At 40.8% G+C, this 27,206-nt stretch overlaps 1 pseudogene; it reads left to right on the top strand.

The window, feature by feature from the left end:
• Nucleotides 20,335-21,694, top strand: LOC521249 (calsequestrin 1 (fast-twitch, skeletal muscle) pseudogene; annotated as a pseudogene).

Raw genomic sequence — 27,206 nt, 5'->3', positions numbered from 1 at the left:
ATCATGCTTATCAATAATTACCTTAAACATAAATAGGTTAAATGCTCCAACCCAAAGACAAAGACTGGCTGAACGGATACAAAAACAAGACCCTTATATATGCTGACAATACGAGACTCACTTCAAACCCAGAGACACATACAGACTGAAAGTGAGGGGCTGGAAAAAGATATTTCATGCAAATGTAGATGAAAAGAAAGCAGGAGTAGCAACACTTAGATAAAATAGACTTTAAAATAAAGACCATTATAAGAGACAAAGGACACTACATAATGATCAAGGGATCAATTCAAGAAGAAGATATAACAATTATAAATAGTGTGCACTCAACATAGGAGCACCTCAATACAGAAGGCAAAAAATAATAGCTATTAAAGGGAAAATTGTCAGTTACACAATGATAGTGGAGGAATTTAAGGTGCCATTCACACTAATGGACAGATAATCCAGAGAGAAAATTATCAAGGAAACACAAACTTATAATGATACACTGGACTGGTTAGACCTAATTGATATCTACTGGGTGTTTCACTGAGACAATGGTTTTCACCTTTTTCTCAAGTACACATGGAACATTCTCAATGATAGATCACATACTTGGTCACAAATCCAGCCTTGGGAAATTAAAAACAATTGAAATCATTTTAAGCATCTTTTCTGATCAAAATGCTGTAAGATTAGATATCACCACAGGAAAAAAAAAACTATAAAAAAACACAAACATATAGAGGCTAAACAACATGCTACTGAATAACCAACAGATCACTGAAGAACTAAAATAGGAAATAAAAATATGCATAGAAACAAATGATAATGAAAATACGACTACCCAAAACCTATGGGATTCAGTAAAAGCAGTGCTAAGAGGAAAGTTCATAGCAATACAAACCTACCTCAAGAAGCAAGGGAAACATCAAGTAAACAACCTAACTTTACACCTAAAGCAACTAAAAACAAAACAAAACAAAACAAAAAAAAACAAAAAAAGAAATGGACAATTTCTTAGAAAATATAACCGTGTAAAACTGAACCAGGAAGAAACAGAAAATTTGAACAGACAAATCACAAGCACAGAAGTTGAATCTTCCAACAAACAAAACCCCAGGACACAGGCAAATTTTACCAAAAATTTAGAAAGAGGTAACACCTATCCTACTAAAACTCTTCCAGAAAACTGTAGAGGAAGGAAAACTCCACAATTCATTCTATGAGGCCACCATCACCCTGATATCAAACCAGACAAAGATGTCACAAAAAGAGAAAACTACAGACCAATATCACTGATGAACATAGATGCAAAAATCCTCAACAAAATTCTAGCAGATATATCATGATCAAGTGGGCTTTATTCCAGGGATGCAAGGATTTTTCAGTATCTGCAGATCATTCAGTGAGGTACACCATATTAACAAATTGAAAGATAAAAACCATATGGTCATTTCAATAGATGCAGAGAAAGACTTAGACAAAATTCAACACCTATTTCTATTAAAAAAAAAAAAACTCTCCAGAAAATAGGCATAGATGAAACATACTTCAACATAATAACAGTCATATATGACAAAACCAGAGCAAACATTATCCTTAGTGGCAAAAAAATTGAAAACATTTCCTCTAAAACCAGGAACAATACAAGGGTGCCCACTCTCACACTACTATTCAACATAGCTTTTGAAGTCCTAGCCACAACAATCAGATAAGAAAAAGAAATAAAGGGAATCCAGATTGGAAAATAAGAAGTAAAGCTTTCACTGTTTGCAGATGACATGATCCTCCACATAGAAAGTGCTAAAGAAGTCACCAGAAAATTACTAGAGCTAATTAATTAATATAGTAAAGTTGCAGGATAAAATTTGTACACAGAAATCTCTTGTATTCCTATACACTAACAATGAAAAATCAGAGACAAATTAAGAAAACAATTGTATTCACTTTTGCAATGAAAATAATAAAATAATTAGGAATAAAATTACTTAAAGAAACAAATGACCTGTACACAGAAAACTATAAAACACTGATGAAAGAAATCAAAGATGATGCAAATAGATAGAGAATTTTACCATATTCTTGGACTTGGTGAAAATAAGTATACTACCAAAAGCAATCTATAGATTCAGTGCAATCACTTTCAAATTGCCAATAGTTGTTTCCACAGAACTATAGCAAAAATGTTCACAATTAATGTGGAAACACAAAAGACCCCAAATAGCCAAAGCTATCACAATGATGTGATCAGTCACCTAGAGCCAGACATCCTGCAATGCCAAGTCAAATGGGCCTTAGGAAGCATCATTGCAAACAAAGCTAGTGGAGATGATGGAATTCCAGCTGAGGTATTTCAAGTCCTAAAATATGATGTTATGAAAATGCTGCATGAATATGCCAGCAAATCTGGAAAACTCAGCAGTGGCCACAGGACTAGAAAAGATGTTTTAATTCCAATCTCAAAGAAAGGCAATGCCAAAGAATGTTCAAACTACCACACAATTGCACTCATCTCACTCACTAGCAAAGTAATGCTCAAAATTCCCCAAGCCAGATTTCAACAGTACGTGAACCGTGAACTTTCAGATGTTCAAGCTGGGTTTAGAAAAGGCAGAGGAACTAGAGATCAAATTGCCAACATCCACTGGATCATGGCAAAAGCAAGAGAGTTCCAGGAAAACATCTGCTGCTACTTTATTGGTTATGCCAAAGCCTTTGACCATGTGGATCACAACAAACTGGAAAATTCTTAAAGAGATGGGAATACCAGACCACCTGACCTGCATCCTGAGAAATCTGTATGCAGGTCAAGAAGCATCCGTTATAATTGGACATGGAACAACAGACTGGTTCCAAATCGGGAAAGGAGTACATCAAGGCTGAAATTGTCATCCTGCTTATTTAACTTATATGCAGAGTACATCATACGAAATGCCAGGCTAGATGAAGCACAAGCTGGAATCAAGATTACCGGGAGAAATATCAATAACCTCAGATATGCAGATGACACCACCCTTATGGCAGAAAGCAAAGAAGAACTAAAGAGCCTTTTGATGAAAGTGAAAGAGGAGAATGAAAAAGTTGGCTTAAAGCTCAATATTCAGAAAACTAAGATCATGGTATCTGGTCCCATCAGTTCATGGTGAATAGGTGGGGAAACAATGGAAACAGTGAAAGACTTTATTTTTGTGGGCTCCAAAAGCACTGCTGATGGTGATTGCAGCCATGAAATTAAAAGACGTTTACTTCTTGGGAAAAGTTATGACCAACCTAGATAGTGTACTTAAAAGCAGAGACATTACTTTACCAACAAAGGTCCGTCTAGTCAAAGCTATGGTTTTTCCAGTAGTTATGTATGGATGTGCTGCTGCTTCTCCTGCTAAGTCACTTCAGTCGTGTCTGACTCTGTGTGGCCCCAGAGGTGGCAGCCCACCAGGCTCTGCCGTCCCTGGGATTCTCCAGGCAAGAACACTGGAGTGGGTTGCCATTTCCTTCTCCAATGCATGAAAGTGAAAGGTGAAAGTGATGTCACTCAGTCATGTCTGACTCTTTGCGACCCCATGGACTGCAGCCTACCAGGCTCCTTCGTCCATGGGATTTTCCAGGCAAGAGTACTGGAGTGGGGTGCCATTGCCTTCTTTGGTATGGATGCGAGAGTTGGACTATAAAGAAAGCTGAGCGCTTGAAGGATTGATGCTTTTGAACTGTGGTGTTGGAGAAGACTCTTTAGAGTCCCTTGGACTGCAAGGAGTCCAACCTATCAGTACTAAAGGAAATCAGTCCCTAATATTCATTGGAAGGGCTGCTGCTGAAGCTGAAACTCCAATACTTTGGCCACCTGATGCAAAGAACTGACACATTGATAAAGACCCTAGTTTTGGGAAAGATTGAAGGCGGGAGGAAAAGGGGAAGACAGAGGATGAGATGGTTTGACGGCGTCACTGATGCAATGGACATGAGTTTGAGTAGGTTCTGGGATTTGGTGATGGACAGGGAAGCTTGGTGTGCTGCAGTCCATGGGGTCGCAAAGAGTTGGACATTACTGGGTGACTGAACTGAACTGATTTTGAGAAAGAAGAATGGAGAATCAACCTTCCTGACTTCAGACTATACTACAAAGCTACAGTCATCAAGACAGTATGGCACTGACACAAAGACAGAAATATAGATCAATGGAACAAAATAGAAAGTCCAGAGATAAATTCATGTACCTCTGGACACCTTATCTTTGATAAAAGAGGCAAAAATATACAGTGGAGAAAAGATCATCTCTTCAACAAGTAGTGCTGGGAAAACTGGTCAACTACATGTAATAGAATGAAGATAGAACACTTTCTAACACCATACACAAAATAAACTCCAAAATGGATTAAAGACCTAACTGTAAGACCAGAAACTTTAAAACTCTTAGAGGGAAACATAGGCAGAACCCTCTCCGATATAATCATTACAAGATCCTCTATGGCCCACCTCCCTAAAGTAATGGAAATAAAAATGAAGATAAACAAATGGAACCTAATTAAACTTAAAAGCTTTGGAATGATGAAGGAAAATATAAGCAAGGTAAAAAGGCAGCTCTCAGAATGGGAAAAAATAAAAACAAATGAAAGAGCTGACAAAGAATTAATGTCCAAAAGATACAAGCAGCTCATGTAGCTCAATATAAGAAAAATGAACAGCCCAATCCAAACATGTACAAAACACCTAGAGAGATGTTTCTCCAAAGAAAACATGCAGTTCACTAACAAACACATGAAAAGATTCTCAACATCACTCATTATTCAGTTCACTCAGACGTGTCCAACTCTTTGCAATCCCATGAATCCCAGCACACCAGGCCTCCCTGTCCATCACCAACTCCCAGAGTCCACCCAAACCCATGTCCATTGAGTAGGTGATACCATCCAACCATCTCATCCCCTGTTGTCCCCTTCTCTTCCTTCCCTCAATCTTTCCCAGCATCAGGGTCTTTTTAAATGAGTCAGTTCTTCACATCAGGTGGGCAAAATATTGCAGTTTCAGCTTCAGCATCAGTTCTTCCAATGAATATTCAGGACTTATTTCCTTTAGGATGGACTGGTTGGATGTCCTTGCTGTCCAAGGGACTCTCAAGAGTCTTCTCCAACACCGCAGTTCAAAAGCATCAATTTTTTGGTGCTCAGCTTTCTTTATAGTCAAACTCTCACATTCATACATAACCATTGGAAAAACTATAGCCTTGACTAGATGGACCTTTCTTGGAAAATGTCTCCGCTTTCCAATATGCTGTCTAGGTTGGTCATAACTTTCCTTGCAAGGAGTAAGCGTCTTTTAATTTCATGGCTGCAATTACTCATTATTAGAGAAATGCAAATCAAACCCAGTGAGGTATCATTTCACATCGGTCAGAATGGCCATCATCAAAAAGTCTACAAGTAATAAATGCTGGAGAAGGTGTGGAGAAAAGGGAACACTTTTATGCTGTTGGTAGGAATACAAACTGGTACAGCCACTATGGAGAACAGTATGGAGGTTCCTTAAAAAACTGGGAACAGTACTGCCATACAACCCAGAAATTGCACAGATGGGCATACACCCAGAGGAAAATAGAATGAAAGAGACACATGTAGCCTAATATTCATTGCAGCACTATTTACAATAAGTAGGACATGAAAGATGAATAGATAAGGAAGTTGTGGGACATATACAGAACGGAATATAGTCAGCCACAAAAAGGAATGCATTTGAATCACTTCTAATGAGGTGAATGAAACTGGAGCCTAAGATACAAAGTGAAGTAAGTCAGAAAGAGAAAAACAATTGCTGTATATTAACACATATATATAGAATTTAGAAACATGGTACCAACGATCCAACTGCAGGGCAGCAAAGGAGATACAGATGTAAAGAACAGACTTTTGGATTCAGAGGGAGAAGATAAGGGTAGATGAATTGAGAGAATAGCATTGAAACATGTACATTACCATATGTAAAACGGATGACTAATGGAAGTTCAATGTATGAAGCAGGGTGACCAAAGCCAGTGCTCTGGGACAGGCATAGGGTGGAAAGAGAGGTGGGTGGGAGTTCAGGATGGAAGGGACACATGTATACCTGTGGTCGATTTATGGGTAAAACCATCAAAATATTGCTAATTATCCTCCAATTAAAACAAATTAATTAATTTAAAAAGGAAACATCACTAAGAACAAAGCTAGTGGAGGTGATGTAATTCCAGCTGAGCTATTTAAAACACTCAAATAAGATGCTGCTAAAGTGCTGGACTCAATATATCAACAAATTTGGAAAACTCAGTGGTGGGCACAGAACTAGAAAAGGTCAGTTTTCATTTTAATACCAAAGGACAATGACAAAGAATGTTCCAACTATTGTACAGTTGAGCTCATTTCACATGATGGAAAGTAATGCTCAAAAGTAATGCTCAAAATCCTTCAAGCTAGGCTTCAGCAGTTTGTGAACTAAGAACTTTGAGATGTACAAGTTTCATTTAGAAAAGGCAGAGTAACCAGAGATCAAATTGCCAACATTCATTGGCTTATAGAGAAAGCAAAGGAATTCCAGACAAACATCTATTCTGCTTCATTAACTGTGTGAAAGCCTTTGACTGTGTGGATCACAACAAACTATGGAAAATTCTTAAAGAGATAGCAATACCAGACTACTTTACCTGTCTCCTGTGAAACCTATATGCAGGTCAAGAAGCAACAGTAAGAATTGTGCTCAATTGGACCTGGTTCAAAATTGGAAAAGGAGTATGTCAAGGCTGTATATTATCACTGTGCTTATTTAACTTATATGCAGAGTACACCATGTGAAATGCTTGCCTGGATGAAGCTCAAGCTGGAATCAGGATTGCCAGGAGAAATATAAAAAACCTCAGATATGCAGATGAGACCACTCTAATGGCAGATAGCGAAGAGGAACTAAAGAGCTTCTTGATGAGGGTGAAAGAAGAGAGTAAAAAGTCGGCTTAAAAACTCAGGATTCCAAAAAGTAAGATCATGGCATAAAGTCCCATCACTTCATGGCAAATTGAAAGGAAAAACTGGAAAGACTGACAGATTTTTTTTTCTCTTTGAGATGCAAAATCACTGTGGAGGTGACTGCAGCTATGAAATTAAAGGATGCTTGCTCCTTAAAAGAAAAGCTATGACAAACCTAGAAAGCATATTAAAAAGCATTGACATCACATTTATTTATTTTAAATATAAATTTATTTATTTTAATTGGAGGCTAATTAATTACTTCACAATATTGTAGTGGTTTTGCCATACATTGACATGAATCCACTACGGGTGTACATGTGTTCCCCAATCTGAACCCCCCTCCCACCTCTGTCCCCATACCATCCCTCTGGGTCATCCCAGTGCATTAGTCCCGAGCATCCTGCATCATGCATTGAATCTGGACTGGCAATTCATTTCATATATGATATACATGTTTCAATGCCATTCTCCCAAATCTTCCCACCCTCGCCCTCTCCTACAGAGTCCAAAAGACTGTTCTATACATTTGTGTCTCTTTTGCTGTCTCGCATACAGAATTATCATTACCATCTTTCTAAATTCCATATATATGTGTTAGTATACTGTATTGGTGTTTTTTCTTTATGGCATACTTCACTCTGTATAATAGGCTTCAGTTTCATCCACCTCATTAGAACTGATTCAAATGTATTCTTTTTAATGGCTGAGTAATATTCCATTGTGTATGTGTACCACAGCTTTCTTATCCATTTGTCTGCTGATAGACATCTAGGTTGCTTCCATGTCCTGGCTATTATAAACAGTGCTGCGATGAACATTGGGGTACATGTGTCTCTTTCAATTCTGGTTTCCTCCGTGTTGGTGGGTCATATGGCAGTTCTATTTCCAGTTTTTTTTTTTTTTTTAATGTAATCTTGTCTCCATGTTTATATGTGTAATTTTATAATCCCAGAAACAAAATAATTGAGAGGAACCAATATATAAAGAACAGTGTTTTGCTATAGAAATTCCTAAAAAAGGTGAGCTACAGTTTTTTAAGGAATCTCCACACTGTTCTCCATAGTGGCTGTACTAGTTTTCATTCTCATGAACAGTGTAAGAGGGCTCCCTTTTCTCCTCACCCTCTCCAGCATTTATTGCTTGTAGACTTTTGGATAGCAGCCATTCTTACCAGCGTGAGATGGTACTTCATTGTGGTTTTGATGTACATTTCTCTGATAATGAGTGATGTTGAGCATGTTTTCATGTGTTTGTTAGCCATCTGTATGTCTTCTTTGGAGAAATGTCTGTTTAGTTCTTTGGCGCATTTTTTGATTGGGTTGTTTATGTTTCTGGAATCGAGCTGCAGGAGTTGCTTGTATATTTTTGAGATTAATTCTTTGTCAGTTGTTTAATTTGCTATTATTTTCTCCCATTCTGAAGGCTGTCTTTTCACCTTGCTTATAGTTTCTTTTCGGAGAAGGCGATGGCACCCCACTCCAGTACTCTTGCCTGGAAAATCCTATGGATGGAGGAGCCTGGTGGGCTGCAGTCCATGGGGTCGCGAAGACTCAGACACGACTGAGCGACTTCACTTTCACCTTTCACTTTCATGCATTGGAGAAGGAAATGGCAACCCACTCCAGTGTTCTTGCCTGGAGAATCCCAGGGACAGGGGAGCCTGGTGGGCTGCCACCTCTGGGGTCGCACAGAGTCGGACATGACTGAAGAGACTTAGCAGAAGCATAGTTTCTTTTGTTGTGCAGAAGCTTTTAAGTTTAATTAGGTTTCACTTGTTTATTTTTGTTTTTATTTCCAATATTTTGGGAGGTGGGTCATAGAGGATCCTGCTGTAATTTGTGTCGGAGATTGTTTTGCCTATGTTTTTCTCTAGGAGTTTTATAGTTTCTGGTCTTACGTTTAGATATTTAATCCATTTTGAGTTTATTTTTGTGTATGGTGTTAGAAAGTGTTCTAGTTTCATTCTTTTACAGGTGGTTGACCAGTTTTCCCAGCACCACTTGTTAAAGAGATTTCTTTTCTCCATTGTATATACTTGCCTCCTTTGTCAAAGATAAGGTGTCCATAGGTGCATGGACTTATTTCCGGGCTTTCTATTTTGTTCCATTGATCTCTATTTCTGTCTTTGTGCAAGTACAATACTGTCTTGATGACTGTGGCTTTGTAGTAGAGCCTGAAGTCAGGCAGGTTGATTCCTCCAGTTCCATTCTTCTTTCTCAAGATTGCTTTGGCTATTCAAGGTGTTTTGTATTTCCATACAGATTGTGAAATTATTTGTTCTAGCTCTATGAAAAATACTGTTGGTAGCTTGATACGGATTGCATGAAATCTATAAATTGCTTTGTGTAGGATAATCATTTTCACTATATTGATTCTTCCGATCCATGAAAACGGTATATTTCTCCATCAATTTGTGTTCACTTTGATTTGTTTCACCAGTGTTTTATAGTTTCCTATATATAGGTCTTTTGTTTCTTTAGGTAGGTGTATTCCTAAATATTTTATTATTTTCATTGAAATGGTGAATGAAATTGTTTCCTTCATTTCTGTTTTTGTCTTCTCATTGTTAGTGTATAGGAATGCAAGGAATTTCTGTGTGTTGATTTTATATCCTGCAACTTTACTATATTCATTGATTACCTCTAGTAATTTTCTGGTGGAGTCTTTAGGGTTTTCTATGTAGAGGATCATGTCATCTGCAAATAGTGAGAGTTTTACTTCTTCTTTTCCAATTTGGATTCCTTTTATTTCTTTTTCTGCTCTGATTGCTGTGGCCAAAACTTCCAAAACTATGTTGAATAGTAGTGGTGAGAGTGGGCACCCTTGTCTTGTTCCTGACTTTAGGGGAAATGCTTTCAATTTTTCACCATTGAGGATAATGTTTGCTGTGGGTTTGTCATATATAGCTTTTATTATGTTGAGGTATGTTCCTTCTATTCCTGCTTTCTGGAAATTTTTTAAAAATCATAAATGGATGTTGAATTTTGTCAATTTGTTAATGTGGTGTATTACATTTATTGATTTGCATATATTGAAGAATCCTTGCATCCCTGGGATAAAGCCCACTTGGTCATGATGTATGATATTTTTAATATGTTGTTGGATTCTGATTGCGAAAATTTTGTTAAGGATTTTTGTATCTATGTTCATCAGTGATATTGGCTATAGTTTTCTTGTTTTTGTGGCATCTGTGTCTGGTTTTAGTATTAGGGTGATGGTGGCCTCATAGAACGAGTTTGGAAGTTTACCTTCCTCTGCAATTTTCTGGAAAGGTTTGAGTAGGGTAGATTTTAGCTCTTCTCTAAATTTTTGATAGAATTCAACTGTGAAGCTGTCTAGTCCTGGGCTTTTGTTTGCTGGAAGATTTCTGATTACAGTTTCAATTTATGTGCTTGTGATGGGTCTGTTATGATTTTCTATTTCTTCCTGGTTCAGTTTTGGAAAGTTGTACTTTTCTAAACATTTGTCCATTTCTTCCAAGTTGTTCATTTTATTGGCATATAGTTGCTGATAGTAGTCTCTTATGATCCTTTGTATTTCTGTGTTGTCCTTTGTGATCTCTCCATTTTCATTTCTAATTTTGTAGATTTGATTTTTCTCCCTTTGTTTCCTGATGAGTCTGGCTAATGGTTTGTCAATTTTATTCATCCTTTCAAAGTACCAGCTTTTGGCTTTGTTGATTTTTGCTATGGTCTCTTTTATTTCTTTTGCATTTATTTCTGCCCTAATTTTTAAGATTTCTTTCCTTCTACTAACCCTGGGGTTCTTCATTTTTTCCTTTTCTAGTTGCTTTAGTTGTATTTATTTATGTATGTATTTAGGTTATTTATTTGACTTTTTTCTTGTTTCTTGAGATAAGCCTATATTGCTATGAACCTTCCCCTTAGCACTGCTTTTACAGTGTCCCATAGGTTTTGGGTTGATGTGTTTTCATTTTCATTTGTTTCTATGCATATTTTGATTTCTTCTGTGATTTGTTGGTTATTCAGCAGCGTGTTGTTCAGCCTCCATACGTTAGAATTTTAAATAGTTTTTCTCCTGTAATTGAGATCTAATCTTACTGCATTGTGGTCAGAAAAGATGCTTGGAATGATTTCATTCTTTTTGAATTTACCAAGGCTAGATTTATGGTCCAGGATATGATCTATCCTGGAAAAGGTTCCATGTGAACTTGATAAAAAGGTGAAATTCATTGTTTTGGGGTGAAATGTCCTATAGATATCAATTAGGTCTAACTGGTCTATTGAATCATTTAAAGTTTGTGTTTCCCTGTTAATTTTCTGTTTAGTTGATCTATCCATAGGTGTGAGTGGGATATTAAAGTCTCCCACTATTATTGTGTCATTGTTAATTTCCCCTTTCATACTTGTTAGCATTTTCTTACATATTGCGGTGCTCCTATGTTGAGTGCATATATATTTATACTTGTTACATCTTCTTGGATTGATCCTTTGATCATTATGTAGTGGCCTTTGTCTCTTTTCACAGCCTTTGTTTTAAAGTCTATTTTATCTGATATGAGTATTGCTACTCCTGCTTTCTTTTGGTCTCTATTAGCATGGAATATCTTTATTCAGACCTTCACTTTCAATCTGTATGTGTCCCTTGTTTCAAAGTGGGTCTCTTGAAGACAACATATACAGGGGTCTTGTTTTAGTATCCATTCAGCCAGTCTTTGTCTTTTGGTTGGGGCATTCAACCCGTTTACATTTAAGGTAATTATTGATAAGTATGATCCCGTTGCCATTTACTTTGTTGTTTTGGGTTTGAGTTTATACACCATTTTTGTATTTCCTGTCTAGAGAAGATCCTTTAGCATTTGTTGGAGAGCTGGTTTGGTGGTGCTGAATTCTCTCAGCTTTTTTTTGTCTGTAAAGCTTTTGATTTCTCCTTCATATTTGAATGAGATCCTTGCTGGGTACAATAATCTGGGCTGTAGGTTATTTTCTTTCATCACTTTAAGTATGTCCTGCTATTCCCTTCTGGACTGAAAAGTTTCTATTGAAAGATCCTCTGTTATCCTTATGGGAATCTCCTTGTGTGTTATTTGTTGTTTTTCCCTTGTTGCTTTTAATAGTTGTTCTTTGTTAATTTAATTAATATGTGTCTTGGGGTGTTTTGCCTTGGGTTTATCCTGTTTGGGACTCTCTGGGTTTCCTGGGCTTGGGTGATTATTTCCTTCCCCATTTTAGGGAAGTTTTCAACTATTATCTCCTCAAGTATTTTCTTTTGGTCTTTCTTTTTGTCTTCTTCTTATGGGACTCCTACGATTCGAATGTTGGGACATTTTACATGGTCCCAGAGGTCTCTGAGGTTGTCCTCATTTAATTCTTTTTTTCCCTCTCTGATTCATTTATTTCTACCATTCTATCTTCTACCTCACTTATCCTATCTTCTGCCTCCATTATTCTACTGTTGGTTCCCTCCAGAGTGTTTTTGATCTAATTTATTGCATTATTCATTATATATTGACTCTTTTTAAATTTCTTCTTGGTCCTTGTTAAACATTTCTTGCATCTTCTCAATCCTAGTCTCCAGGCTGTTTATCTGTAACTCCATTTTGTTTTAAAGATTTTGGATCATTCTCACTATCATTATTCGGAATTCTTTATCAGGTAGATTCCCTATCTCTTCCTCTTTTGTTTGGTTTGGTGGGCATTTATCCTATTCTTTTACCTTCTGGGTATTTCTCTGCCTTTTCATCTTGTTTATATTGCTGTGTTTGGGGTTGCGTTTCCATATTCTGGCAGTTTGTGGTTCCTCTTTATTGTGGAGGTTCCTCACTGTGGTGGGGTTGTACAGGTGGCTTGTCAAGGTTTCCTGGTTAGGGAAGCTTGTGTTGGTGTTCTGGTGGGTGGAGCTGGATTTCTTCTCTCTGGAGTGCAATGAAGTGTCCAGTAATGAGTTTTGAGATATCAATGGATTTGGTGTGACTTTGGGCAGCCTGTATATTGAAGTTCAGGGCTATGTTCCTGTGTAGCTGGAGAACTTGCATTGTATGTCTTGCTCTAGAACTTGCTGGCTTTCGGGTAATGCTTGGTTTCAGTGTAGGTATGGAGGCATTTGATGAGCTCCTGTCGATTAATGTTCCCTGGATTCAGGAGTTCTCTGGTGTTCTCAGGATTTGGACTTGAGCCTCCTGTCTCTGGTTTTCAGTCTTATTCTTACAGTAGCCTCAAGACTTCTCAATCTATACAGTACTCATGATAGAACATGTAGGTTAATGATGAAAAGTTTCTCCACAGTGAGGTACACCCAGAGATGTACACAGAGTTACATGGAGAAGAGAAGAGGGAGGAGGGAAATAGAGGTGACCAGGAGGAGAAGAGAGGGAATCAAAAGGGGAAAGAGCAAGCTAGCCACTAATCACTTCCCTATGTACTCTCCACAGTCTGGATGCCTCAGAGATGTTCATAGAGTTACACAGAGACGAGAAGAGGGTGGAAGGAGACAGAGGTTGCCAGGAGGATAAATGTGGAATCAAAAGGAGAGAGATAGATCCAGCCAGTAATCAGTTCCGTAAGTGTTCTCCACAGCCTGGAACACACAAAGAGATTCACAGAGTTGGGTAGAGAAGAGAAGGGGGAGGGAGGAGATAGAGGCCACCTGGTGGAGAAAAAGGAGAGTCCAAAGGGGGAGAGAGCAATCAAACCAGTAATCTTGCTCCCAAGTAAAAATGGATACTGAAGATTGGGTTCTTAAAGGTACAAAATTGATAACAAATACCAAAAAGCAAAGATTGAAAATCTAGAGTAGAGGTTAGATTCTCAAAAATACAATGTTAAAGAAAAAAACAAAGTCACAAAAATTATAAATATATATATATGTATATATATATATACATATATATATATATATATATATATATATATATATATATATGAAGTTTGCTTTAAAACTAGGGTTTTGGTTTTTTTTTTTGCAAAGTAATAGTAGGTTATAAAAAAGAAAATTAAAGGAGTAACAGAGGACTTAAAATTTAAAAAAAATTAAAAAATGATAATAAAAATATATCTAGGACTTTCTGTGAAGCTGTTGCGGACAGTGTGGAGTCAGTTCATTTTCGGATAGTTCCTTGGTCTGGCTTATATTTCTCAAGATCTATAGGCTCCTTCCTATGTAGTCAGTGCTAACTGCAGGGTTTTAATCTATTGTACCTGTCACTTCCGAAGTGGTTCCCTCTGTTTATTTTAGCTTCTTCTGTTTGCTGGTCTCTTCAGTGTCTAATTTCCGCCCTGGTGCAAGGGGGCGGTGATGGTCACTTTTTTAGGCTTACTTGTTCAATTGTGCTGTGGGGAGTGAGGAACACTGCAAACAAATATCACTGGCGTGTGTGGGGCGTGTTCGCAGTGTCATCGTCCACACTGGGTTTGTCCCCGCTCATGGCGTGTGTGCTTTTCCCAGTCTACACTGCTCAGGCTCTAGGTTGCTCTGCCGGGAACTGTCTGAAGTGGGCCTGTAAGCCACTTAGGTTCAGGTTCTTGGTTACTCCACAAAGGTGCAGACTTGGTTGGCCCTGCGTTTTGTGCTCTTCCCATATCTGAGCAGCTCAGGTGACCAGGTGCTTGGCGACCATAGTCGCCCCCAGTTGGGGGCTGCATCTTATCGCCTCCCCCGTCCCAGCTGCTTGGTTTTCTGGGTGTACAACAGGTGCACCTTCTCAGGTGTGCCATGTGTCTCTTCTGGTGGTGGTGGGGGGGTGATCTCTGTCTGTGGTCCTCCCTGCGGATGTTGACCGTCCAGAATCCCAAGAAGTCTTGGTTAGCAATGAAGCCTGCTTGCAGTTTGGTAGAGGATGCCTCTCTCTGGACACAGTTGCCCCCTTCCAGTTCTGGCTGCCCTCGCCTGCCTGCCTCTGGTTGGGGATGGGCTGGTCCACAGCCAGCTACCTCTGCTCGGTTCTTGTTCTGTGAGCGGGTCTGGTGGTGTCTTAGGTTAGGGCTTTTCGTGGGATAGCTATCCCACAGTCTGGGTTGGTATCTCAAGTTAGTTACCTCATATTGCCCTCGGGGCATTCAGGCCCGGTCCTTACCCTAAGCAATGCAGCCTGAGCCTACCTGTCCAGACCCTGCTTTCTAGTGGCAGATGCAAGCGTCTGCTCTGCTTCTCCACTGGGAGTTACTCTTAGGCACATAATCTGTGGGGTTTAATTATTTATTTATTTTTCCTCCTGGTTATGTTGCCCTCTGAGGGTCCAAGACTCGCCACAGACCCACCGGTGAGAGTATTTCCTGGTGTTTGGAAACATCTCTTTTTTTAAAAGACTTCCTTCCTGGGACAGATCTCTGTCCTTACTTCTTTTGTCTCTCTTTTTATCCTTTATAGTTTTTTTCTACCTCCTTTTGAAGACAATGGGCTGCCTTTCTGGGTGCCTGATGTCCTCTGCCAGCATTCAGAAGTTGTTTTGTGGAATTTGCTCAGCATTCAAATGTTCTTTCGATGAATTTGTTGGGGAGAAAGTGGTTTCCCCATCCTATTCCTCCGCCATCTTAGGACTGCCCCTGACATCACTTTTTGACAAAGATACATATAGTGAAATATGGTTTTCCTGTCATGCATGGATGCGAGATTTGCAGCATAGAAAAAACTGAGTGTTGAAGAATTGGTGCTTTGGAATTGTGCTGGAGAAGCCTCTTAACAACCCCTTGGACTGCAAAGGAGAGCACACCAGTCAATCCTAAAGGAAATCAACCCTGATTATTCACTAGAAGAGCTGATGCTGGAGCTGAAGTTCCAATACTTTGGCCACCTGATTGGAAAAGAACCCTGATGAGGAGAAAGACTGAGGGCAAGAAGTAGAGGGGACGACAGAGGGTTAGATAGTTAGATAAAATCACTGAGTCTATGGACATGAGTTTGAGCAAACTCTGGTAAATAGTGAAGGACAGGGAAGACTGACATGCTTCAGTTCATGGGGTTGTAAAGAGCAGACATGACTTAGTGACTAAACAACAACAATAACAACAACAACAGATACATGTATATAGGCTTCCCTGGTGGCTCAGCCACCTGTCAGTGCAAGAGATATAATTCGATCCCTGCCTCTGGAAGCAATTTTAGTTTTTTAAAACCAAAGTTTATAGTTTCTATAAATCATTCCCAGGAGCCACCTGAAAACAAGTCATCACAGAACTGATACCTGAATCAGAAGGCGTGATTCTTCCTGGGCTGAAGCAAGTCAGGCCCGTGGTTCCTGATTTTGCTTCACATGAAACAGAGGGCAAGAGGGGTGCCTGAGGGCCTTTGTTATGGTGCAGGCCAGGTCAGAGCAGGTGTCCCCTCCTCCAGGCTAGGGCAGCCTGACATCCCCTGCCTCAGGGCCTCAGGGTCCCAAGTATGGCCTGAACGTTTCCACACCTGGACCAAATGCTGGAAACTAAGTTATTAAACTGGAAACCTGGAGAGTTTTATGGAGGTGCCAACTCCAAAACACCAGAACTGAAATCTAAAGAACTTTTCACTCATCTAACCAGAAGAGTTGGGGTGGGGGATGGGGCTATTCTATAACCTGTCAGACTGTTGATTTCATTTTATTAAACTTAGGTATGAAATCAGTGCTTAGTGAAATGTTTGGCTTCTATATTTTTGCATTTTCTTTACTTCCCTTTAGTTTTATAATGAAAATACTTTTCATTTTAAATTCACCGGGAGTCTTTGTGACTTCACTCTCCTAAGGTGATTTCTGTTGAAGCAAATAATCAAAACAGGATATTCAGGTAAAAATAAATGTATACTTGGTATATTTTCTTATCAAAACTGGAGGGACTGAAGAAAGCTTTGGGGGACAAAAGAGGAAACTATTAACTAGGCAATGGAGGAATGCTAATTAAAAGCACCAAGGGGTTCACTGCTGTAAATATAATCCAGAGTGGAATATTCTATAAAATGGGATCTTCAAAGCCAAATCAGCATTTCAGGCAAATGTGACTTTTCTCTCTTGTTTTTATGAGTTGGAATCCAGAAAAGCACATGTCTTCCAACATCTTTAAAAGTGTAATCATCTCTCATAAGTACTCAGCATTAAGTATGATTTTAAAGTTGTATTTAAACACAAAATTCAAGCCATTACACCTGTGTGTTTATGGAACTTTTCATAGATGTATATTTACTGGGAAACTACTGATATTGTCTTCTAGCAGTACATGCTGTTCTGTGCCAAAAAGTTTTGCTGCCTCTGTGTGGTGGCCTTAAATGTTAAGACTGCTGGGTCAGCAGCCCTCCTACCCCAGAGGTCTGTGTGCAAACCCATGAGAATTAAAAAAGAAGCAAAATCTGTGGGAACAGAATGCAGATGCTAAGGTGTCCTTTTATGTACAAACATTGTCTGCGTGGATGCTGGCCTCTCACACAGATTAAAATACTAAATGCCAATTACTCACACTATTGTCGAAAGATCCAAAGTCATTGTATAATTACTGTTGTGTTCAAAGGAATTATCATGTAGTTACTATGAACAACATGTTCTATTTTGTGGAAACTATACAATTAACTTGTCTTAGGCTAATAAATTAAATGTAGCATAAGCTCATATAACAGCTGCTTGGATGGAGGGGATGACTGGCAACACATTTAAAGATATCACTTTGAATTCACTAACCTCTATACTCAATGCAGTAGTAGGTGTCTCCTCCTTTGGGGAAGTTATGCACATGCCCACTTTTACTAAATACATATTTTAGGAAGTTTAAACATATTTTGGTTATGGGAGAAAAGGTGAGGCAGAAGGAGGAAAAAGAGTAAAATGATAATAAATTTTTAGACACTAATTTGGAGTTGAACTAGAATGGCAATAAAATGCATGAATCTATTATGAGGTAAAGGAGTATGTCAAGGCTGTATATTGTCACCCTGCTTATTTAACTTATATACAGAGTACATCATGAGAAACGCTGGGCTGGAGGGAGCACAAGCTGGAATCAATAACCTCAGATATGCAGATGACACCACTCTTATGGCAGAAAGTCAAGAATAACTAAAGAGCCTCTTGATGAAAGTGAAAGAGGAAAGTGAGAAAGTTGACTTAAAGCTCAACATTCAGAAAGCTAAGATCATGGCATCTGTTCCCATCATTTCATGGCAAATAAATGGGGAAATAATGGACAGTGAGAGACTATATTTTCTTGGGTTCCAAAATCACTGCAAATTCTTACTGCAGCCATGAAATTAAAAGATGTGTACTCCTTGGAAGAAAAGCTATGACCAACCTAGACAGCATATTAAAAAGTAGTAACGGTTATGGTTTTGCCAGTGGTCATGTATGGATGTGAGATTTGGACTGTGAAGAAAGCCGAGCGCCAAAGAATTGATGCTTTTGAACTGTGATGTTGGATAAGATTCTTGAGAGTCCCTTGGACTGCAAGGAGATCCAACCGGCCCATCCTAAAGGAGATCAGTCCTGGCTGTTCATTGGAAGGACTGATGTTGAAGCTGAAACTCCAATACTTTGGCCACCTGATGCAAAGAACTGACTCATTGGAAAAGACCCTGATGCTGGGAAAGATTGAGGGCAGAAGAAGAAGGGAACAACAGAGAATGAGATGGTTGGATGGCATCACGGACTCAATGGACGTGGGTTTGGGCGGACTCTGGGAGTTGGTGATGGACAGGAAGGCCTGGCATGCGACTGAGCGACTGAACTGAATTATGAGTTTACACTTGCACATGACACTTGCAGAAATTCAGATTCGCGGCAGCTCATTAGGAACATAACTATCACAGTCAGGAAGGCATCCCTGTGCGTGCTGAGGAAGTTCTTGATTATTTATGATGCATTTTAAGGAAAAGACCTCACGCTTCCCAGTTTAGACAAGAACTGCCAGCAGAACCAGCCCTGAAGTAGCTCCAGCAGGCCTGGGGTCTTTGCGGACTCTTAGCTCCCAGCCAGAGCCACTCTTTTAGCACGTTCCTATCAGAGGGCGGGGTCCCCTCTGTCATGTGACAGCGTCTCACTCTGATTGGGGTGTGGTTAAATGTTAGGCCCAATGACTTGGGAGAAAGGGTTTTGTTTCCCTGCTTGTTCAGCTTGACAGATAACATTGTCCACCTCATCTTAACATCCTCCAGCAACCTAGGAAACAGTCCATTCACTTTCAGAAGTAAGAATCATGTGTTATTATTTAGAAACAGCCCCACCTTCTTAACTTTTCTGCAATCCCTCACCCACACTGAACCTTGCACAGGCTACCAGTGAAAGCCGTTGGGAAGGAGGTATGATTATAGTCTACCTGGAAGTCAGATGGATGCAGACACTTCAGGCTCACTGAATGGGTGTCCCCAGGTAGCTGTGTAAAGGCTTCAAACTAAATATTTTACATTTGATGGAATCTTCTGTACGTGTGTTGAAGTATTTTCTTTTCTTATGTAACAGAGTACATTCAATAAAGTGTCAGTTCATAGTTTTTCACTGAAGTAAAAGAAAGTGGCAAATCTGGTAACAAAAGGAACTGTAGGACAGATAGCATTTTCTTATTTTTTTTTTTTAAAGTTAAACATAGACTTTATTTAGTTTTTGAACTAAAAAAAAATTCTTATTCCTGGATATTTAGACATAGAAGAACCTTAAATTGTATTAATAGGGGAAATAAACCTCTTACATATTTGCATACTCAGTCGCTAAATCGTCTGATTCTTTATGACCCATGGACTGTAGCCTGCCAGGCCCTTCTCTCCCTGGGATTTTCCAGGCAAGACTATTGAAGTGGGTTGCCATTTCCTCCTCCAGAGGCTCTTCCTGAACCAGGGATCGAACCTGCACCTCCTGCATTGGCAGGTAAATTTTTTACCACTGAGCCACCAGGGGAACATAATGTAATTAGTGAATACACCACCTGAAAAATTAATTTCCTTGAAAAAGAGTATTCATTTAGGTTAAAGTAGTCTATGAATTGATTTTACAATCTATTTTAATTCTTGTTTGTTATATTTGAAAAATGATTCAAAGATGTGCATTTTTATCTGGTAGTGTATCAATATTACTTAGCAAAAGATTAAATATAATTTTACCCACTCTGGTATATGCTCCACTTATTTGCTATCTTCTTTCAATTCAAAATTGAAAGAGAATATTCATTTTCAAGTGATTTTTTGAAAAAAGTTTTGTTATGAACATAAAGATAAAAATAATTACATGTTCAAAGTTTTGTCAAGATTTAATACTCTGGAGGTTAAAGGTCCCAGGCTAGGAATTAGCAGCCAGAGTTCTCAGAGGTGGTAAAAGGAATATCTGTCCTTAGTTATGGAAGATAGAGAAAGGGAGATATCTTGCTAGAGTCTGTATGTCCCTTTGTCCTCCCCTAGCACCTGCCTCTGACCTCTTTCTCTCTGGAGAGCCCCTGGGGCAAGACTAACCACCTAGGCTAAATCCAGGGGGTTGGACCTCAGGGATGTAGGGGCTAAGAGGCAGTGGAGGACTGACTGAAGAGGACAGAATTTATGTTTTCAAGGGGGATGAAGTCATTGAGTATGATGGTGAGTTTTCTGCTGACACCCTGGTGGAGTCTCTGCTTGATGTCCTAGAGGACCCTGTGGAATTGATTGAGGGTGAATGAAAGCTGCAGGCATTTGAGAATATTGAAGATGATAACAAACTCATTGGCTACTTCAAGAACAAGGACTCAGAGCATTACAAAGCCTACGAGGATGCAGTGGAGGAGTTCCATCCCTACATCCCCTTCTTCACCACCTTCGACAGCAAGGTGGCAAAGAAGCTGACCCTAAAGCTAAATGAAATTGATTTCTACAAGGCCTTCATGGAAGAGCCTGTGACCATCCCAGATAAGCCCAACAGTGAAGAGGAGATCATCAACTTCGTGGAGGCACACAAAAGATCAACCCTGAGGAAGCTGAAGCCTGAGAGTATGTACGAGACTTGGGAGGAAGATGTGGATGGAATCCATATTGTGGCCTTTGCAGAGGAAGCTGATACTGATGGCTATGAGTTCTTAGAGACACTCAAGGCCGTGGCCCAAGATAACACGGACAATCCTGACCTAAGCATCATCTGGATTGACCCTGATGACTTCCCCCTGCTGGTTCCATACTGGGAGAAGACATTTAACATTGACTTGTCAGCCCCATAAATAGGAGTCATCAGTGTTACTGACGCGGACAGCATATAGATGGAAATGGATGATGAGGAGGACCTGCCCTCTGCTGAGAAGCTGGAGGAATGGCTGGAGGATGTGCTGGAGGGTGAGATCAACACAGAGGACGATGACGATGACGACGACAATGACAACGATGATGACAACAACGACTAGTTGCCATGGCAGCCATCTCCCGGCCCCACCCACTCTCCTCCTGCTCCCCTCTCCTTCCCTGAGCTCCTCCAGGGACACTAACTAGGTCGTCCTCTGCCATGGGGCTTGTTGGGGTCTATATGCTAGGTGCTGAGATTTCCCGACACACCAGCTCAGCTATCTTCTCTGACTTCTGTTTCCTGTCCCACTACGTCCCTGTATCAATTATTTGTTTCTTCCATCACTCCCTACATGCTTTCTTGTGATTCCCCTCTTGCCATATCTATGCATCCCTATCTCTTCTGTTCCCTCCATCTGAGCAACTCTTTCTTACTTACTCAAGTCCTCTATCCTTCTGATTGTCCTATCCCTGGCCAGAGGGATGAGAGAGTACTGTGTTTGGGACTGAACTTTAGCAATCTCTTGTTAATGTATTTGGGTCAAATGAGAGACCTCGGTAAAGGATCTGGCGCAACATTAAAAAAATATTTAATACTCTGAATTTCTTCTACCAATTTATTTTCTTTTAAAAAAAATTTTAACTTTTCACTTATTGAGATTTCATAGATGGCAAAGCCAACCTTACATAATAGGCATGATCCATCACATTAATGATATTTTAATCATTAAAAAGTTTCATGTCACAAAACAGAGCAAAGCAAAAAACAAAACAAAAAAAAACGCAAAACAAATTACAGTTCCACCATCTGAGTGGGGACTCAGAAACACCTTCTTAAGTTGCTGCTTTACCAAAAAAACACAAAATAATGAGTTAGTTTAATCTAGAGATATAAAGCCAAGATGACAAAGAAGGTAATGTGAAGGCCACTGGGCGATGGTATATTGAGACTCTACCCATAGGTATGTAGATACAGATATGAGTTTACATAATGGCCACCTTTAACATTAGGTGTGAACAAGAGAGGTGAACAGACTAAGTTTGATGTGTAAGTGCTGAGGGAGAAAGTAAGGAGATGTGACCATGTCAGCTGACCATCTTCCACTTCCTGTAGAAGTGCAGGATGTCCTTGACTTCCACATCAGCTTCAGTTGCCGTCCCCAGAGCCAGCGGCAGGTGGTATGAGAAATTCCTAGGGTTGTCTAAACAGATGCCCATGAGGATGGTGATCATGCTATTGTGGTCGGGGGTCCCAGGCCAGGATGAGTGCAGCAGACCTCTGCACAAGTCCAGAATGTTACAGAGGTCCCAGGCATCAGAGACTTGCCTGGTCATCCTGGGTTTCACCAACATCACAGACACAAAGGACTGGCAGAGAAGGTACTTGTTGCCTCTCTTCAGCTCCCCCTCTAGGAAGGTTATGTCTGCTGACGCCTGCTTGTCCTCCCTTCTCAGGATATGCAATATGTCCACCACAATGTTGGGTACAATGAGGAGGAGCTGACCACCAGTGGCAAGCTGCCAGATGACTGGCAGGTGCTCACAGAGAGCCTGGGGGTCAGGGAACACATAAGGGGTCAAAGCTGACTGAATCTGGATGTGCCTGAGAGTCTTCTCCAGCAGCACCACCTCATGTTAAAGCCACAGTTGCACTATGTCTTTGAAAGATCTGATCCTGGAAGTTTTCTCTAGAAACTGCTGAGATAAGTTGTCTGGTCCTTCAAACCCAGTGCTCACAAAGACCTCTGAATGAGAGTTGTACCTCAGAACTGTCCAGGGAGTGTCATGGCAAAGTGGCCAAAGTTTCCGAGGAAACAGCAGCTTCATCCTGGAAGTTGAGTGGAGCTGGGTCCTGCTCCGAGCCCACCCTCTCCTGGGAAGCCTGCTGCAGTGAGTGCTGGCCCAGGGCAATGTCCTCCAGGAGGTGCAGGAACTGGGGAAGGTGTGGGCCCTTGCAGCTCTGTAGTAGCTCACAGAGATGGTGGGACAGGCTCAGGCCTGGCTGCTGCAGGTCTCACACGGAGGGCAGCAGGTTCAGCAGCATGGACAGGTGGTCCCACAGGCTGAGCAGGCTCTGCTGATGTGTGGTGAGGAGGCTGCAGTTGGCATGGGGCCAGCCCAGGTTCACCTTGACCATGACTGCAGCCCTGCTGCAGAAAGGACCTGCAGTTTCTTCTGAATGATCTGGAGATTGTGGCAGGGTTGGCTGATGGAGGCTTTCTGCCCTGAGTTGCAGCCAGCAGGAGGCTCTGTCTCAAGACAGCTGCTCACATGGTCCTCTGTGATAGATGCTTTGCTGGAGGCAGAACTCTGAGATGTCAGGAAACTTGCTGAAGACAGCAGTGAAGTGAAAGTCATGTTTGACTGGGAGCTTGTGACTCAACTGGGCTGATAGGCTAGCAGAACTGGTTGTTCTAGGAGTTAACTGGGAGGTTGACACATCTTCAGCTTATCCCCAGGAGGGGCATTCAGGGAACCACTTTACTCTTCATCAGTTGTGTCTGAATAAGTGGTTTCACTGCTGACTTCTGAGCTGACTTGTGAGCCTAAGGATGTGTTTTCATCTTCACCTATCTCATCCCAGTCACAGCAAGAATGATAACTGGCTTCTGGGTTGTCACTCCCACTGAAAATGTGAGATGACCTGTGGTTTTTCTGAGATTGGCTGTGGTGGGTCCCAGGGCAGGGGGCTGGAGGGTCTCAATGATCCTTCCCAGCCTCCATCTTCTGTTGGTCTTCCTTGTCCCTGGGGATGTCCACCTCTGGAGTCAGCTTCCCTTTCTCAAGCTCAGCCTGGAGGCGTGGTGTCACATGTTGAATTAAATGAGAGAAAAGTTCATAGTGAAGGTGACCACTGACCTGTAGGCTTGGAGCCTGCTGTCCTCAGGCTGTGCACGCTCATGAGGCAGAGGACCACCGTGTGGAAGATGAGGAGGTTGGGGAGGAACTGGTAGCCTTTTGTGGGCTTTTTCTCTCTGCAGGCCTGGCTCAGGTCGGATGGGCAGGGCTGATAGGAAAGACAGAGACGGAAGTCTCCCAGAACCAGCTGGCACAGGGCCACAAGCCTGGTGGCTTTGAATTTCCTCTGAGGCTGTAAGAGATTCTGAAGGTAGAGGAAGCTAACCTTTTGTTATCCCAACACCGCCTCTGGCTGGGACAGAGCTTCTTCCCCTGGTACCTCTTCAGCCCACTGTATCTTTTTCCTGCATTTTGGTAGAGTCATTTGATAAGGACACCTCCTTTAAAAGGCACTTTGAGTGGAGGCAGTGCTGGTAGAAGTATGTGGCTTCCATGTTATAGTACTTGCTCCCTGTGAGAGCTCCCAGCTGGTTGAAGCACATGCCCATATGGGGTGCCACTGACAGGGCTTGATAATAACACCTCTCCTCCAGGTCCTTTGTGGGCAGGGCCAGGAACTCATTCTGAAAGCAGAACAAGTCTCCCAGGTACAGCAGGCAGCAGTGGCAGGCCATTCGTGCCCAGGCCATCTCTTCCTCTAATGAAAGACCTTCTCTCTTGCAGCCGATGAAATGGATGGCGTTGTGAGGCCAGCCGATGAACCTCCATAAATCCAGTTTGTAATGCTCCCGCAGGAACAGGAAGAGGTATTCATAGAACCCAAGGCTGCCATTCAGATGGACCCACAGGGGGCCTTCCCACTATTCAGAGGTGTCCATGTGCTTTCTGTTGGTCTTCAGCAGCAGCAGAGCCACATCAGAGCATGTTTTCCTCCAGAGCAGCTCTTCTGCTTTCCTCCCATAATCCACTGGGTGCAGGAATATGAGTTTAATGCAGACTTGCTGGGCCATATCCCTGAGGGCCAGGACATGAGGCTTGAAAAGCTCTTTGTGGGCATTTCCTTTTAGAAGGAAATGGTTGAGATGCTGGGCTGCCCTGCAAATATCCTGGTAGAGGAGTCTGGCCTTCAGGGCTTCTATCTGGCTGCTCTCCATCAGGCTGGACTCTTTTCCCACAACACTGATATGTGTCTTCAGAACTTTGTCTTCCTTGGAGGACATTTGGATAAATTTCCCAGCAGGCTTCCTGATATAAGGCAACTCAGGATGGCTGTTCCCAATGAAGCCAGGGTGCAGTCACAAACAATTCTGTGAAACTGTGACTAAAACTCATGAAGTCCAGAGATGAACAACATTAAATCTCCTTGAGATGGATGCAAAGGAGACTGTCCTCTGAACCATGCATCTGAACTCTACCAATTTATTTTCTGTCTTTATTGCAGAAGAGTCTTTTTGAATACTAAAAAGGGAAATTCATACCCCAAGTCACATATATTCTCATATTTATTTAGATATTATTGAGAAGGGAAAGATGTAGGGAGCTTACTGGTCAGAGAAGATGAAGCAGATGAATTTCTACTTATGATGAAAGCTGGAAAGATGACTGTATGACTGAGTATGGAGGAGCTGGCAGTGACTTCCTGTTCCTTAAGCACAGAGCAGACCTCTGAGGTGCCTGCACTTTCTATAGCACATTGGGTAATTACTGACTCTCCTTTCCTCACTTCAAAAGTAGGCTAGTACTAGAATCTGTCAACTACAAATTGGTACTTACCAAGAGCATTGTCAATGACTGAACAACAAAAGCATTTGCCATCTAACTTTATGGAGATTGAATCCTGTGATGCTATAGCTGTTGACCTGAAGTAACCCTTGAGGAAGCTCAGGGCAGAGTGAGGCACTCTGTTCTCCAGGGAATCTGGTGAGACAGGTCTTTAGATAGTTGGATGTTTTTAGGGACAGATTTTATGATCTCAATCCTTGCATCTCATATCTAGAGAAGCACTAAATACCTTCATGGTGACATCAGATCCTCATGACTAACAAAAAAACCTTTTGTAAAATGAGTGCTCCATGGTATTGAACTCCCTCTTCATCAAAACCTTATATATTGACCTTACTGTATTGCTGCTTTGGAGCAATCTCTCAGCCTCCTGGGCTGAAGTCCTCATTTTGCCCCCAATAAAATTTAACTTGCAGCTCTCAAGTTGTGCATCTTTTTTAGTTGAAAACTCATTAAGTAGCTTTGAACATTAAAGGAAATGATTTAGTATATCTAGAACACTTAGTAGATATCATCATTATTTTTTATTTTATTATTATAATTATTTTTACTTTACAATATTGTATTGGTTTTGTCATACATCAACATGCATCCGCCACAGGTGTACACGTGTTCCCCATCCTGAAACCCCTTCCCACCTCTCTCCCCATACCACCCCTCTGGGTCATCCCAGTGCACCAGCCCCAAGCTTCCTGTATCCTGCATCGAATCTAGACTGGCGATTCATTTCTTATATGATATTTTACATGTTTTAATGCCATTCTCCCAAATCATCCCACCCGCCCTCTCCCACAGAGTCCAAAAGACTGTTCTATACATCTGTATCTCTTTTGCTGTCTCACATACAGGGTTGTCATTACATCTTTCTAAATTCCATATATATGCATTAATATACTGTATTGGTGTTTTTCTTTCTGGCTTACTTCACTCTGTATAATAGGCTCCAGTTTCATCCACCTCATTAGAACTGATTCAAATGTATTCTTTTTAATGGCTGAGTAATACTCCATTGTGTATATGTACCACTGCTTTCTTATCCATTCATCTGCTGATGGACATCTAGGTTGCTTCCATGTCCTGGCTATTATAAACAGTGCTGTGATTAACATTGGGGTACACGTGTCTCTTTCAATTCTGGTTTCCTTGGTGTGTATGCCCAGCAGTGGGATTGCTAGGTCATAAGGAAGTTCTGTTTCCAGTTTTTTAAGGAATGTCCACACTGTTCTCCACAGTGGCTGTACCAGTTTACATTCCCACCAACAGTGTAAGAGGGTTCCCTTTTCTCCACACCCTCTCCAGCATTTATTGCTTATAGACTTTTGGATAGCCAACATTCTGACTGGCATGAAATGGTACCTCATTGTGGTTTTGATTTGCATTTCTCTGATAATGAGTGATGTTGAGCATCTTTTCATGTGTTTGTTAGCCATCTGTATGTCTTCTTTGGAGAAATGTCTGTTTAGTTCTTTGGCCCATTTTTTGATTGAGTCATTTATTTTTCTGGAATTGAGCTGCAGG

This window comes from Bos taurus, chromosome 9 (genome assembly GCF_002263795.3).
Source record: "Bos taurus isolate L1 Dominette 01449 registration number 42190680 breed Hereford chromosome 9, ARS-UCD2.0, whole genome shotgun sequence".
Taxonomy (NCBI): Eukaryota; Metazoa; Chordata; class Mammalia; order Artiodactyla; family Bovidae; genus Bos; species Bos taurus.
Note: the sequence above shows the minus strand (reverse complement) of the source record. Positions and strands in the feature narration are given on the sequence as shown.